This window comes from Gracilinanus agilis, chromosome 3, assembly GCF_016433145.1.
Source record: "Gracilinanus agilis isolate LMUSP501 chromosome 3, AgileGrace, whole genome shotgun sequence".
Classification (NCBI taxonomy): domain Eukaryota; kingdom Metazoa; phylum Chordata; class Mammalia; order Didelphimorphia; family Didelphidae; genus Gracilinanus; species Gracilinanus agilis.
Window position 1 is genome coordinate 412818008 of NC_058132.1, and position 16927 is coordinate 412834934.

A 16927-nucleotide genomic window follows, 5' to 3' on the forward strand; every position below is an offset into this window, starting at 1 on the left:
AAAAAAAAAAAAAAAAAAAAAGAATTGTCCCAGATCATTGTACTGCTGAGAGTAATTGTCTTTTACAGTTGATCATGAAACAATATTGCTGTTACTGTGTGCAATGTTCTCCTGGGTCAGCTTGTTTCACTCTGCATTGGTTCCTGCAGATTTTTCCAGCTTTTTCTGAAATAATCCTGCTCATCATTTCTCATAGCACAACAGTATTCCATCACCAACATATTTTGTTCAGCCATTCCCCAATTGATGGATGTCCCCTGGATTTCTAATTCTTTGCCACCATAAAAAGAGTTGCTATTAATATTTTTTTCAAGTAGGTCCTTTTCCCTTTTTTATGATCTCTTTGGAATGCAGACCTAGTACTGGTATTATAGGATCAAAGGGTATGCACAATTTTATGGTCCTTTGGGCACAGTTTCAAATTGCCCTCCAGAATAGTTAGATAAGTTCACAACTCTGCCAACAATACATTAGTGTCTCAATTTCACCACATCCCTTCCAAAACTTATCACTTTCCTTTTCTATCATATTGGACAATCTGTTAGGCATGAGGTGGTACCTCCGAGTTGCTTTAATTTACATTTCTCTAATCAAGAATGATTTAGAACATTTTTATATGATAATTGATAGCTTTGATTTCTTCATCTGAAAACTGCTTGTTCATATCCTTTGATCATTTGTCAATTGAGGAATTTTTTGTATTCTTATAAATGTGACTTAGTTCTTTATTAATTTGAGAAATTAGACCTTTATCAGAATAACTTTTTATAAAAATTTTCCTCAATTTTGTTGCTTAGGAATTAGAAATCTTGGTTACGTTGGTTTTGTTTGTACAAAAGCCTTTTCACGATAAAATTATTATTATTATTAAAATTATTCATTTTACATCTTCTAATACTTCCCATATTTCTATCTCTTGTTTGGTCATAAATTCTTCTATTTTCCATAGATCTTCCAGGTAAACTATTCTGTTTCCCAACTAACAACAAAAAAGTCAGTGTCCTCTAACTACAGGATAACAATAGTTGTTTATTCCAAAATAACATATAACGTATATCCCTTACCAAAACTCCAAAAATTTGTTCTCCTTACAACAGTCATAATGAGGACCTCTGTAAAAAAAAACAAAAAACAAAAAAACAACCCCACTGAAATTATTGTACAGTTTTGTTTTTTTTCCCACTGAGAGGGACAGATCCACTTAATTGAGCACAAGTTAAATGTCTTATTTAACAGTAAAAACTGTAAAATATAATTTAGTTAAGCTGTTTAATATTCATATATCAATAAATACATATATTCATTGTTTATTTTAATATTTTGTATGTGTATAACTTACGCAGGTAATCAACTTGGATGAACAATATAATTGTGTGAGATAAAAAATGATGACACTCGCTTAAGTAAACAAAACTTGGAATCAGAAGGTAGGAGTAAAAAGTAAAAAAGGGCAGTTGTTTTATTTCCTTCATGAAATAGAGCACTTCAATGATGGACTAAGAAGTGCCAACTGACTAGGCAGCAAACAGACAATATATACAAGTTCCCAAAACAAGGGACCCCTGCCCCCTTCTCCGGCACCAGTCCCTGACTTACAATCCAAAACACCTGTGACTGGTTTGTAGCTTCTTCCAGCCCAGCTCAGGTGAGGTAAGGGGAACAACTGAGTTGTTTATTGCCCTTTCTATCCTTCATCAGTCTTCCTCCCAAACTTTGTCCCTGAGTCCTTAATCAATAAAAGGTAACAAGCCAGCTTTTGTAAGTTGAACACTCATTCTGAGACTAGCACACTCAGTTCTGTCTCATGTTATAAGTTGTATTCATAGTAGAATTGATGATACAGAATAATCCTAATTAGTCATTGAATAATTGTGTATGAGAATCAATAATCATATTGTGAGTAAAAATCACAAAGAAAATCCTCTGAAATATCTTGGCAAGATATTCTTGCCAAGAGGAGGTGTGCCCATGCTCAGAATCCTGAAAGATCCCTAGATAGAATGATAGCTAAGTTGGCATTTGAAGATACCAGAGGTGACCTTGGTTTTTACTATATATGTAATCGATCATTACTTTATAAAATATATTTGCTTTAAAAAAGAGATCTTCTTTGGTCAACCCCCTCTGAGAAGAGCTGTTCAAAAGAGCACTACACTGGGTATTTGACAGAGTTGGGACTGGCCTGAGCACTGGTACATTTTGTAATTTACAACTTTCTACAATAAATGTCAGTATGGCTCAAAGAATTACTTCCCAGCATTTCTTTTTTCATTTTTTAAAAAATAAAATATAATGTAAGTGACATGGAAGGAAAAGGCCCACAAAAAATAGACAAAGTTAGATTATTTTCTTATGACTCCTGAGTATAGCTTAGCCCTGAAAAAGCTACCAACTTGCTCCTATTTATGTAGTGCCTCATTGGACCATGTGACTCACATAGAATACTGCTTAGATTGAGAATTAGTAGCTGTTCAGAGAAGTTAAAAGATGCACACAGAGAAGTTAAAAGATGCACACAAAAAAGGAAGGAAAAGACCTGGGATTCAACCCCAGATTATGATTACAAATCCTGTCCACTTTCCACCACACTGACTGAGTTTCATTTGCCCATTTGTCTTTGAGCTACAATTTCCCCCAATCTAGCCCGCAGACATCTACATTGGTTGAGCACAAACTTTTTAAGGAGTGTGTTTTCTTAAGTAATCTGCCAACGATGCATTAGTAAGAGTCAAATGATCCCAAAATTTACAAAGGATCTTGGGAATTATAAAAGAAGTCTTGCATTCCCATAAAATGAAAAAGAAGTAGCCTGAAATATGGTATTAGAAACTTATTTTGCACGAAGGTCACCCTGACAGTCTATAATGAATGTACCAGTAAATTCCCCAAAGTATAGGTGCCATCTCCATCCCCCAATAGAAGGCTATTACTTGTGTGGTACTTTCCCAGTGTAAGAAATCTTCATTTGTTACTTATTTCTGTGATGAAGCAGATTCTACATGTAAAATTTGATCATAAATAATTAAAACTTCAGAGTATTTAATGATCTTCTTGCTTTTTAAAAAACCTTTTATTCCATTTAAGCAATCTGAATTTTGCTTGTTTTTTTTCCAACAGCATTACAAATATAAAGTCATTAAAAATCTTTCATATAATTAGTAGGCAACTCAAGGAAAACATCTTTTAGAAATTAGCTGTGAGAATTAAAAATGCTACGAAATATAATCTTATTTTTATTTCTTTCTAAATGCACATTTAAATCAACTCTAAGATACTTGACATTCTAGTATAACTAGAATGGATTCACAAATGAAGTTTACCATTTTTCAACCTTTTTCTCTGATACAAACTGGCCATGAGGTTCTGTAGCATTTGGGGGTAAAAGAGCCAAATAAACTGGGGTTTCAGCTCCTTCTTCTGGACTCTTGTTAGCCTTGGGGCCCGCCATGTCAGTTCTCACCCATCCTGGGCAGCAGGCATTCAGAAGAATCTTATCACCTTTCCTTTGCTCATTCAGCTGCCTGGCATGGATTCTAGACAACACGGTGACTCCAATTTGGTCACTCCATAAGCACTGTTGGGCCAACCTTCCTTCTGATGCACTCCTTTCTTTGTATCTTCCACAAACTTTGTCATGAGCCCCACCAGCTCTTCCTCTGTGATGGTGTCACTGCGAAACTTCTGCTGTAGTTCTGGGCCGCAGCCTTCAAGAGAACGTAAGCTCATCCTGCTAGAGACATTCACCACTCTGCCTATGATGAAACACATGGATATATACATATATGTCAATTCTGAAGGACTTATGATAAAGAATGCTATCTGCCTCCAGAGAAAGAACTGTTGGACTTGAGGCTGAGTAATGTTTGGAGGTGGGTAATGCCCAGTTTTTTTGAACATAGATGAAACCTGGGATGCTGGGACCATTCTAATCAAATGTTTTTTACTGGCTCATAGTACCTTTGGCTATGTAGTTCTCTTCATATCTAGAAATCTCCCTTTCCTGCTCCCTCATGCCCACACCAGAATAAAGCCCTTCTTTCTTCTATTCTCTCCACCTCTTGAGCTGTATTTACTTCAAGCACTTGGGAAGAACCCTAGAGTGCAATAATTTATATGAAAGTGAGAATCAATGACATTTTTGTGGGAGTTTAAATATAGATAAGGAAATTGGGGGGGGCTGAAATGTAAGGTAAATTCTCCAAAAGAACTTTATTAATGCTGATAGCACTGGACTGGGAATCAGATTATATATGAATTTGGTCTCAATGGATCTGCCACTAAGTAAATGCATCACTGGTTAGAGTCCCTGAATTCTTTGGATTTCTCAGGAATATTTGAATCTAAAGGAATATTCTAAGGAATAAAGATTTCTTATTTGGAAAATGAGGAGAGTTACACTTGATCCTGTCAGAAGTTCCTTCTGGGTCCAATATTCTGTCATTTCTGTGGCCTTTTTGAACAGAAACATTCAAAATTGTATCATTATCATTATTTTAATGTAGCAACTGCTCTGGGATATCTCCCTAACACACATACCCTTACCCATAAATGAACTGTTTCTTATACCCTGTGTAAATAGAATAGCCAGATCCTATTAATAGTCAAAAATCTACCCAACCCAGGCGTGCTAATGATGTCACTCCCACCTCCCTTAGTGGGGAGGGGAGACGAGTTACCCACACGTGACAATAAGTAACAAATCAAGAATAAGGGACTGCCCTTTGGGCAGTCCAAATCAATGTAGGAACTGCCATTTGTCCATTTGAATTAGAGGTGGACCACAGGAAGTGATGAAAGGCACATTCTCTTTAAGTAAGTTAGTGAACTTCCTGTAGTGGGAGTTGGCGTCTGGAACTGGAAGAAGAAGCATCTCCTGAGACCACAGACAGATTACACTCTGTATTGTCACGTGGGTAAGTTAGGCTGGCTTCCTTGGCCTAGCTGGGCCAATTCTAAACTCTGCCTATCCGGCTGTTGGGCCTTGCGGCTTACAGCTTCATTTATTTAGTCTTCTACCTCCCTCTTCTCTTTATCCCTACTCACTTTCCTGATTGTAAATAAACTCCTCAACCCGATGCTGACTTGGGTCTGATTTAATTACGGAATCAACCTGAATTGTTGATTCCTGGCGGCCACATATTTTAAAGATATAACTATAATAACTAAATTTTAATTCTTACAACCCACACCCTCAACTTAAACACTTCAGACTTAGGAGGTAAAGCAATGAGAAAAGATAAGGGGGCACAGTTCGGTGGCTCAGTGGATTGAAAGTCAGGCCTAGGCAGGGGAGGTCCTAGGTTCAAATCTGGCCTCAGACACTTCCCAGCTGTGTGACCATGGGCAAATTAACCCCCATTGCCTAGCCCTTACCATTCTTCTGCCTTGGAACCAATACACAGTATTAATTCTAAGATGGAAAGTAAGGGTTAAAAAAAAAAGAAAAGAAAAGAAAATATAAGTCCTGAGTTTTAGCCAGTTCTGACACTAACTTTTCTGGAGGCTGGGTTAAATGATCTTCAATATCATCTCTGATTCTATCTTATAGCCATAAATCTGTTATCCAATGTATATATAAAAAATATTTTAAAATAAAAACCACCCAAAGTATTTGGGAATATTTTTAGGAGATCACTTTATGGAGAAAAGAGGATTCTTCCCTTGAGGAGATTAGAATTTGTAAAGAAAATGAAAAGAAAAAAAAAACAAGAAAAATCTCCTTTTCTCTCCTATCTTTGTTCATAATATCTGCTCTACCTATAATGTTCTCTTCCCTCATCTCTCATTATCTGCGACCAGGCTCAAATGTATCATTCTTTGCACGTCTGACTACTGTCTCAGCTGAAAGTTCTGATAGTACTTGTATATAGTACTTTATAGTACTCAAATATTATTGGGTATTATTATATTTTATACTTTTCTGTATTCTCCTCATTGTACCTAGCAGAGATGAAAAGAAAATCTGTTGAATGAATCACCCTGTGCATGGTGGATTAGTGGGTCAGTTTATAGTGTTACAAAGAGGAAAAATAAGAAAAGGAAAACAGTTTCATTTTTGTTACAATTATCCTTAGACGACCTCACTCTGTGACCTCACTCTGGGGTAGACCAAAAACATTTAAATATAGTTATTTTTGTAAAAATAATAAGATACTTGAGTTTTTAATCCTCTTTTTAAAGATGTCAGACATGTACCCTAGCTTTTAGAGAGCAGATTTCAAAGGGTTCAAAGGAAAGAAAGGCAGGATTTCATGGACTAAAGAGCTTTAAGAAAAGTCAGCCTAGGAGACACGAGATGCTCAAGAAAAAAATTCTGAAAGCAATAAAAGGACCGATTCTAATGAGTGGAAAATATGGGATTTGCTTTAAGAGACCAATGTGAATGCCCAGGGAACTCATTAATCAAATTAGATTTTGAAAAGAAATGTGTGGAAGATGATTACTAAAATGTAGCACATAGCTGATTGGCTAATATGACAGCAAAGGAAAGTAATAAATGTTGGAGGGGATGTGGCAAAATTGGGACACTAAGGCATTGCTGGTAGAATTGTGAATTGATCAAACCATTCTGGAAGGCGACTTGGAACTATACCCAAAGGGCTTTAAAAGGCTGCCTGTCCTTTGATCCAGCCATAGCACTGCTGGGTTTATTCACCAAAGGGATTATAAGGAAAAAGACTTGTACAAAAATATTTATAGTCGTGCTCTTTGTGGTGGCAAAAAAATTGGAAAATGAGGGGATGCCCTTTGATTGAGGTATGGCTGAACAAATTGTGTTATCTGTTGGTGATGGAATACTATTTGTGCTAAAAGAAATAATGAGGAATTCCATGTGAACTGGAATGACCTCCAGGAATTGATGCAGAGTGAAAGAGCAGATCCAGGAGAATATTATACACAGAGACTGATACACTGTGGCACAATCAAATGTAATGGATTTCTCTACTAGCAGCAAATCCAGGACAATTCTGAGGGATTTATGAGAAAGAACGCTATCCACATCCAGAGAAAGAACTATGGGAGTAGAAACACAGAAGAAAAACAACTGCTCGATCACATGATTTGATGGGGATATGATTGGGGATGTAGATTCTAAACAATCACCCTAGTGCAAATATTAATAATTTAGAAATAAGTCTTGATCAATAACACATGTAAAAACCAGTGGAATTGCTCATTGGCTATGAGAAGGCAGTGGGAGGAGGGAAGGAAAAGAACATGATTCATGTAACCATGGAAAAAATATTCTAAATTAATTAATTAAAAAAATAAATGTAAAAAAAATGTAGCACAATTCTATAAATATAAGGTCTATTAATGCTAAAGTTCAGAATGCAATGAAAAGTGCTTTTTCTAGCTCAACTCTTACATAAAAGGAGGATAAAAATGGATAGGACAAAAGGGAAGGCAAAACTCCTCAGCTTTTATTTTGTTTTTGCTCACATTAAATAATGTAATGACAGAACCAAAACAGTCAATGGGAAGTTGATAGTTATGAGAAAGATGGTAAAAGGCTATAGGCTGAATCTAATAAGATGAAATTCATGACTAAAGAGGAAGTTTTATATAAATTGTTTTGGAAAAAGTCTGCAGTTCTAATTGACTACAAGTTTAATAAGTGAATCAGCAGTGTAATATACTGGCTAAAAAAGCTAATGTAATTTGGGCTGCATTAAAAGGGGTATCCCTTCTAGGAGCAGAGAAGTCATTCATTTAGTGCTGTATTATTCAGGGATGTGCTGGTAAATATTTAACAGCTAGTTGAAGGGGGCAATGTATGTGTGTGATATACACATGTTGTATTTTTATAAAAATCCAAGATTTAAAATTTTGTTTGAGAAAATTTTCAGGAAAAGAAGCCTGCTAACACTTTGAATCCAGAAGATGAACTATTTGGAAAAAGATGCCTGCAAAAACCTACACTGAATCAAGATGATCCATAATGAACTTTGGGTTGCATTTGATTGAACTTAAGGGGACTGAACACAATTATTTTGAATTGTAAACTCTTATGCTAAAGGGGATTGCCCCCTAAATTGGCTTTTTGTCAATGTGTTTAGCTAAATATTGGTTTTACTCTCTCTCTCTCTCTCCTATTTCCCTCTTATCTCTATTGTAGTTAGAAGATTTTTAGGGGTACAAGATGATTACGTTGTCAAATGATCAATTGGGGAGATGGGTCTCCCAAATGATCATGGGGGGGATTGTGATAATGAGATTAAATCTACCTTGCCCATTATCAAATCTAATCACCAAAAGTGTAAACATCCCCACTTAATTCACAAGTTGGGAGGTCTGTGACCCATGTGTGCTAGAGTAAGTGACAAATCAGAATTTGCTGACTGCCTCCCTGGCAGTCCTAAGAAAAGCGTCTATTGTGATTGGACAAGTAAACTAAGAGGAAGGCACAGGAAGTGACACAAAAGAAGCCCCTTTAAAAGAGAGTGACAACTTCTTGTAGCTCTCTTCTTATTCTTGACTTGGACCTGGAGGAGCGCTGGCTGAAACCTTGGACTAGGCGAGACTGCTCTGAGTCTCTCCCTTGGAATTACACCTGGTGAGTGTAAAGACTAAATCTTCCTGGATTCTGTGAAGGAACTCTCCTTTCAAGAGAGGACCAGCGGGGGCAGCTGGGTAGCTCAGTGGATTGAGAGTCAGGCCTAGAGATGGGAGGTCCTAGGTTCAAATCCCACCTCAGACACTTCCCAGCTGGGTGACCCTGGGCAAGTCACTTGACTCCCATTGCCCACCCTTACCACTCTTCCACCAAGGAGCCAATATACAGAAGTTAAGGGTTTAAAAAACAAAAAAAAGAGAGGACCAGAGATTGAAGCTTTTGCTTCATTCATCCTCAGCCCTTGGGCCTCAGGGACTCTCAGCTCAGGCTTCTCCAATTAAGGACTAGTTAAATCTGCCTGGGTTGAGCCAGGGGCTGGAGAAAATTACTCAGTGTGTTAGATTACTCATCCTATCTTATTCTCTCTCTAATTTTCTTACTTTCTCTCTCTCTTCTCATTTGTAAAAAACTTCCATAAAAGTCATTTTGACTTGAGGTTATTCTTTAATTGGGGATTGATAATTATTCAATTCCCTGGTGACCAACCCTTTTAATATTCACCCAACCAAAACCCCTTTTTAACCCTTACAATGCCACATATTTAAGTGTAATCTTCCTTATTAACTATCACTATACTGGTAACCTATGTAGTTTGCTGCAGTATCTTTTGGCCTCTTGCTTTTCTGACTAGGTCAGCTCTCTTTGGAGAAACTGGACAACGAAATCATCTGATTTTCTTAAATATCCAGCAGGAGGATAATTTGTACACTGCACAATCATCCAGGTAATGATAAATCCTCATTATGTTAAAATGTTTCTTACTCTAAAGACTGCCTTAACATATGTGAATGGAGGCCAACTGCATTATAAATGTTTATACTATACTTAAAATGTTGCATTATCCTAATGATCAATTTTTTTTCTGTAACATATATTTTATTAAATTGCTCTTGGTCAGATGATGCTAGATGGTGTGGGGAGGTTAGAGAGGGGCAGAAATACCTGGAAATAAATACTATTAATAAATTAAAACAAAACAATGTAAATGGAAAGAACAATGAGTCTAAAAAATAAATATAACAAAATTATAAAGATCAAGGGAGAATCAAATGAGGAGATTTGAGAAGATACTAACAATCCAGCCCTTGTGGATGTAGGAAGTCCAAGGGTGTTACATATTGCATATGATTTCAGACTTTTTCATGGTATTGTTCAGTTGTGTTGAATCTCCCCCTCTAAAAAATATTATTTGCCATAGGGCATAGCTTTCTGGGAGGGGGAAAGAGATTCATTCAATGGTGATGTAAAAAATATAAAATATCAATGGAACTTATAGTTTTAAAAAGACATACATATTCCAATTTTAAAAAATTGCTCTGATTGCCTACTTTACCAAAAGTATATGCCAAATACATAAGAGATGAGTGGGCTCCTCTGATGAAGAAAGTGACTTTAATTATAATAATATTATTCAGTTTCCTTCTGGTAATATAAAGGCTTGAAGAAGACTTCCCTTTATTCAACACATATATAACAAGGGATGTATTTAAGATTCTGGCAGAATGGGTGACTACAGTTTCATTTACTAACCAGAAGATTTCTTTCAGAGAAATAAAGCTTCCTCTAAGAGTGTTGGAGGTATACCATGCTGGATTTTCCAAAGAATTTAAAATTAAAATTGTCTCCTTTTGAAATAATTTACTTTTCAGGTTTCTATGGGAAAAACTCTTTTAGAATAGTCTATCTTCTGTTGAGGGGAGAGACTTGATTTGATTTTTATTCTCTTCCCCTTTTTTTGCTATTATAACATTTTTTATAAGCATAATTTAAATAACTACTATAATGTAGTCAAACTTTTGCCAATCTCCCTGAATTATAAGAGGGAGAAAAGTACCAAAGAAACAGATATGGTATTAAGAGCTAATGGAATCTATTTTTTTTTAAGCTGTCAGAATCAAGGTCTAGAATCAAGGGGATAATAAGGCAAAGCAGTTATTTTTAGAAATAGATCTAGAACCCAGATCTTTTGTTTACTATTTAATGTTTCTTAATTGTAGAGTTTTCCTTCTTCTACAAACAAAGTTACAGCTTTATATTCTAAATAATGAATTTACCTTGGGGTTTTACTAAAGGCAGTAATTCTGCAGATACAGCTTTGGTGCCAAAAAAGTTGGTTTTCATTGTTACTTCAGCTTGAATAGGAAAAGGTGTGGTATCAGCAGCTAAAAAAGGAGAGTGAGAAGAAAAGGAAGAAAACCAAGAGTAAGTTAATCAATAATCACTCTGAACTTTACTCTTTCTAAAACAAATAAATTCAAATAATTTTAAAAGGAGAAAGCATTTCTAAAGCTCTTACTACATGCCCCACATTTTACAACACTCACAACAACCTTCTAGGTAGGTGCTTTTATTATAGTCATATTACCATTGGGGAAACAGATTAAGTGACTTGCTCAAGGTCATAAAGGTAGTGTCTGAAGATGTAATTGAACTTAAAGTCTTCCTGACTCTAGACCCAGCTTATATTTACTGAGACACTTAAGAGTAAAGGAAAAATGAAAAATTCACCAAAATGCTCAGACTAGTTGGTGCATAACAGAACTGAGTTTGAGAGTTTTCACTGAGGATTAAACTTCTCAGAGAAAGCATTTGTAAATGCAATTCGTGATGACACAAAGACAAAACACAATAGTAGAGGTACTGTAACATTACTTAGCTAAGAACTTCCTCGGAATTGGACACCTTGTAAAATTCATAAGGAGCAATTGCACCAAGATGCTTTGCAAGGTTCCACAACTACAAGTATACACTAAAGCACAAAACCAGGTGCAAACAGAAAACAGGCCTGGGGATACAATACACAGGGTGCTTTCACTCTACTGGCAGGCTACAATACATACACCAGGAAAGCAATAGGAGATACAAGCAAAATGATATAAAGTAAATTCTCAAGGTAGGGGCAGCTAGATGACTCAATGGATAGAGCAATCATTAGGCCAGGAGTCAGGAAAGACCTAAGTTCAGATTTGACCTGAGGTACTCACTAGCTGTGTGACCCTGGGCAAGTCACTTATTAGGTATGTATTAATGCACTAAAATGGGAAATGCAAACCACTCCAGTGTCTTGGCCAAGAAGACCCCAGGGACACGACTGAACAACAACAGAATGAGCTAACACACTGTAGCTGTTGCCAGCCCCCCAAAGAACTTTCTGATCTCTCCACCTCACCCTCTACTCATCCCCTTTTCTCCCGGAGTGAGGAGTTCAGAATTTTCCACTCAGCACAATCAGTTTTAGCGACTTTCATTTACACACACACACACACACACACACACACACACACACACACACACACACTCCATTCCCNACACACACACACACACACACACACACACACACACACACACACACACAGTCTCCATTCCCACGTCTCGTACCTTTGAAGGCCATTCCCGCATTGTTGACCAGCACATCCACACCCCCGTAGCGCTCCTGGAGAAAATCCCGCAGCGTCCGGATGCTCTGCGGGTCATCGACGTCCAGTTGGTGGAAAATCGGCTTCAGTCCCTCCTCCTGCAGCTTCTTCACAGCCTCCTGGCCCCGGGTCGGGTCCCGGGACGTGAGAATCACATCGCCCGAGAATTTCTTGCACGATGGCGAAGCCGATGCCCTTGTTGCTCCCTGTCACCACGGCTACTCGGCTGCTGGAAGACATGACTTAGCTGCGGGAGAGAGAAGGAGCTCGGAGGCACTGACCCGGGGAGGGACCCGTCAGAGGACGCTGCTACACAGTCCCAGAGAGAGTGCGGAACCGACTGAGTTGGAAGAGACTGGCACATTTTATAAAGCGCAGGAACACGCGCAGCTCCTCCTCCCTTGGATTTAGGGATGAGGATGAGGAGGCTCAATAACTTCCTCCATTCTCACTTCTCCTTCCCAATCTGTCTCTATCTCTCTACCCTCAGAGAAATAAACCCGAGGCTTCCAGGTTCCTAAATTCCCGGAGGAGGAAAAACAAAAAGTAAAACAAAAGCAAAAACAAAAAAAACTACAAACCTTTTAAAAGGGCTGATGCATTTTTTTGTTTTTGCCTCTCCCCCCCCCCCCCCCGCTCCATTCTCTGTGACAATTATTTAGCTCATAAATATTTGTTTCCCTCCTAATTTGTTTTCTTTAAAACCCTCCAACTAACCTCTAAATGTCTTATTTCAATGGACCAGATGTGATGGCAGAGGGAGGAGCCCTATGTCTGGAAACTGACCAAAAGACATCCTACTTAAGAATTAGTGGGAGAGAGCCCAGAAAATTGTCTCTACAGTAGATGAACAGTTAACTCTGCGAGACAAATTGTCAGAAAGCATTCATGAAGCACTAAAGGGGACCAGGAAAGGATATTACATCGGGCGGGATTTGTGTTGAGACTTAAAGAAGGTCCAAGAAACTACCTGGCAGAGGTGGGAAGGGGGGAAATGTTGGGCCTGGGGGACTGGGAGTGCACAGGTAGGGAGATTGGAGATGGATGGGTGGGGGGTGGGCTGCGGGGGGTGGGGGTGGGTTTTATACCCCCATAAATCACCCTAATGAGCAGACAGGTAACAGATAAGACAGTGACAGGGAGCCAGGAAGCAGCTTTTATTAGAGAAGAAACAGACAGCAGGGAACATTGCTGGGCTTCACCTTAGCCATGTCCACAGGTTTAAAAGAAGAATCCTTATTTTATGGGAAATCTATACGGTGGTATCTTGAGTTACCCACCACCTCTTTTTGAGCCATTGGTTTCTTATCAGGCATATTCCTTAACCCCTTTTTGGTTACCAGCTCTCTTTGAATCAAGAGAGTTTTTCTTAAATTAATGCTTTCTCAGTTTTAGTCATATTCAGGAATTGAGAATCAATAACAAAGAAAAGGAAAGGAACTTGGCCACTTTTGAAGAAGTACTAAGGGTATAAGAAGGGGTTTGGATTGGGGAACCAGCTATTCACTTCCCGGAGAGGATATCTCTACTCTTTGTTATGTAGAGATGGGCTTCTTTTCTCTCTTCTCGGAAGGGTCTTGAATCCTCGTTGGAGCAAGTTCCAACGCCTAGAGGGCAAATTCAAACTGTTTTTGAGCCCCGGGATTACTTGAGTTGAGAGAAAAAGTGTTTGCTTTGGGCAGCTAGTCAGAGGGGTGGGGGCAAGCAAAAACTGCCCTCCAGCTGACAGGGAAGAGGGGGAATGGAGAAGTTCCCCAAATGCGGCCTGTGCAGGTGCACCACTTCTTCCCAACACTGGTCTGGCTGAACTAATCTATATAGGAGAGTTACAGGGATAATTGATCAGAAATTATCACTATTATTACTACTTAATGCTAACCACAATTGTGAATAATACACTACTAAATATTAATTTTTACTCCACACAGATGGGCTATAGGAAGAACAAAGAAGTCAGTGTACCAGGATTGCAGAGTGTGGAGAGGACTGAAGTGTAATAAAAACTGCATAGGAAGGAAAGGACCAGGTTGTTAAGGATTTAGAAAACTAAAAAGAGGAATTTGTGTGTGATCCTGGAAGTATAGTAAAGTCGACTCCACATGTATTGGTTGTCTTCTCAAGGAATTCAAGAGGGGCAGGGGAAGGGAGAATATTCTGAATCCAAATTTTTTAAAATAAATTTTACGAGGGTAGCTAGGTGGCTCAGTGGATTGAGAGCCAGGCCTATAGATGGGAGATGCTGGGCTCAAATCTGGCCTCATACACTTCCCAGCTCTGTGACCCAGGGCAAGTCAAATAATCCTTATTGCCTAGACCTTACTGTTCTTCTGCTTTAGAATCAATATTGATTCTAAGAGAGAATGCATTGTGTTTTTTTTTTTAAAAGATCATCAATGATAGGTAATTCAATCTCTTCTACCGATTTTGTTACTCTGAGGATCAACTAAAAAGAAGAGTTAAAATTTGGAAATGGTGAATGAATCCTGGGCATTCTTAAGGATTTTATTCTAAATCATGACCCTCACACCAAGAGTTTCTCATCTCCAGGGCTCAAGCCTCAGACACCAGTGTCTAATCTCTGGGATATAAGAGAACAGAAACTCATTTTAGACATCCCTCCAGAAATGTGCAGAGCTGAGCATGGTTCTTGTAAAGTTTTAATAGATTTCTAATGACTTAATTAGGTTCCTAACAACAGGATTGTATTTTATTTCCTGAGTTTTCAGGAATCCTCCTTCAGATAGTATTCCAATATGTCAACCACTAACTTATTTATTGATGTTCGGGACAAAATATTGTTGACATGGAATCTAGAGACCGCAAACTTTGGCCTAGTGAGATCTGATGAACCCCAAGTTTTAGGAATGGCTTGTAGGTTGGACACCCCCAAAGCTTGTGCTTGTTCCCTTTTCCTATGAGAATCCACCCTGAAGGGAATCTCAGGCTAGCAGTTGCAGACTGAATAATGGACCCTAGGGTAAATGCTAAATATCCTTTCTTCTTAGGTAGTCTTCCTCATTGTATCAGAGGCCCTTTCCCAGGAAGACACACCTGGGCAGGGACCATTCTTTTAGTATCCATTGCCGGGGAGGACTCTCATCTAGCTTGGTGGCACTCCCAGGGGGTCAGGGACCAGAGCAAGCAGTGTTCAATCCTCGCATGTGGAGGGTGGCTCTGAGTGGAAGCCTAATCAGCCCTTTCCCCCCTTTTCCTTAATTAAAGAGTAGCTTTTAGGACTATTTAATAGTTCTGTGTTTTTTCAAAGTTAACAATATATTGTACTTAATTATCCTGGTTTCTGTTTTTTTAATTGCCTTAAATTGAAATAGTAATAGCAAGAGCTCACATTTATATAGGACTTGCCATGTGCCAGGCACTGAAATACAAACAACCTATCTAGTTACCAACATTGTACCAGAAATCTATTTTTTTTCTACAAGGTTTTCAGAAATCCCCTTTTGACTGTGATTCATCATGAACTGGAAGTCTTTACTTACAATTGGATCAATATTGGTAAAGAGATTTATTGGATGTGTGTATCTTCCTTTTTATTTAAAAGATTTTATTGCTGTAGATTGAAATAGAGCTATCCTGTTGTTTAGGAGCAATATGAAACAAATGGAAGTAAACTACTAAGTCTGTAGATCATATACTTTATTTGAATAATTGATTCTCGGTAACATATTTTTGGTACAATGTTGGTAACTAGATAGGTTGTTTGTATTTCAGTGCCTGGCACATGGCAAGTCCTATATAAATGTGAGCTCTTGCTATTACTATTTCAATTTAAGGCAATTAAAAAAACAGAAACCAGGATAATTAAGTCCAGTATATTCATTCATAGCTTCATAAAGATCATATTGTTTTCTTACCACAGGATTTCAAAGGTTCTTCCTCTAAGCATCAATCTGACATGACTTCCTGTTGGATGAATGTCCTAAATGAATTGAATTGGATTTAGGTACCTTCCTTTGTAGTAAGAATGTTTCATTACTTCACATTGAAAGAAACTTACCCCTTTGATTGAGAACAATACAAGTCCAGTGGTAGTGGCATATGTAGATGGGCTCTAGAACATTTTTCTTACTCTCATAAGGTCCTGGAGTTTTAGTTGTTTATATTTTCCTAATGGTGGTTGAGCTTTCAGTCTAACTATAGGTATACCTAACAAGATCTGCAACTGTCCACTGGCAACATTATTAGTGTCCTTGTAGAATATTTATTTTGTTTCTTTTAATTGAGACATCTTTTTTTAAAAAAGCAAAATACAAGTATAATATTGATTGAGAGAAATACAAACCAAATGGGAATAAAAATATTAGTACAGAGCCCATGTATTGTATTTGAGGACTAAACCTGGTTACTAGTTATACATTAAGGTTATTAAAGATTATATTGAGTTTTTTTCTAAATGAGTTTTTGAGATTCTTCCTTATAGAATCAATGCCCCAGATGAACGGTATTAACTTTCTCTCAACTTTGATTTTTCAAAACTAAAAAAAAAAAAAAAATTGAACCAGTTGAAGGAGGAACTAGTACATTTTTTATGCCTTGTGTCCCAAAAATGTTGCTATAGCTTTTGGGGGGGGGATATTACTGGTAACATCACATCAACACCTCCTTCCCTGAGACTGTTTTTAGACATAGTTCCAGTTAAAACTGTTAGGCTTGAAAGCCAACTGGGTATAAGAGCTGATAAAAATAGCAACACCTAATGAGTGGTAGGAAAGACCCCCAACCAGTAACATCTGGTGAATGGATGATAGGAAGCATGTGTTAACATCCAGCCCCCCCAGTTCCTGGAACTCAAACTGTATATAAGCTGGCTAAACCTCTCATTCCTGGTTCCATTGTGGAATGCAAGCTNAAACACCCCCAACCAGTAATATCTGGT

General features: G+C 37.9%; 1 pseudogene; it reads right to left on the reverse strand.

Annotated features, from left to right (window-relative positions):
- Positions 1-3316: 3316 nt before the first annotated feature.
- LOC123239604 lies at positions 3317-12273 on the reverse strand (annotated as a pseudogene).
- Positions 12274-16927: the final 4654 nt, after the last annotated feature.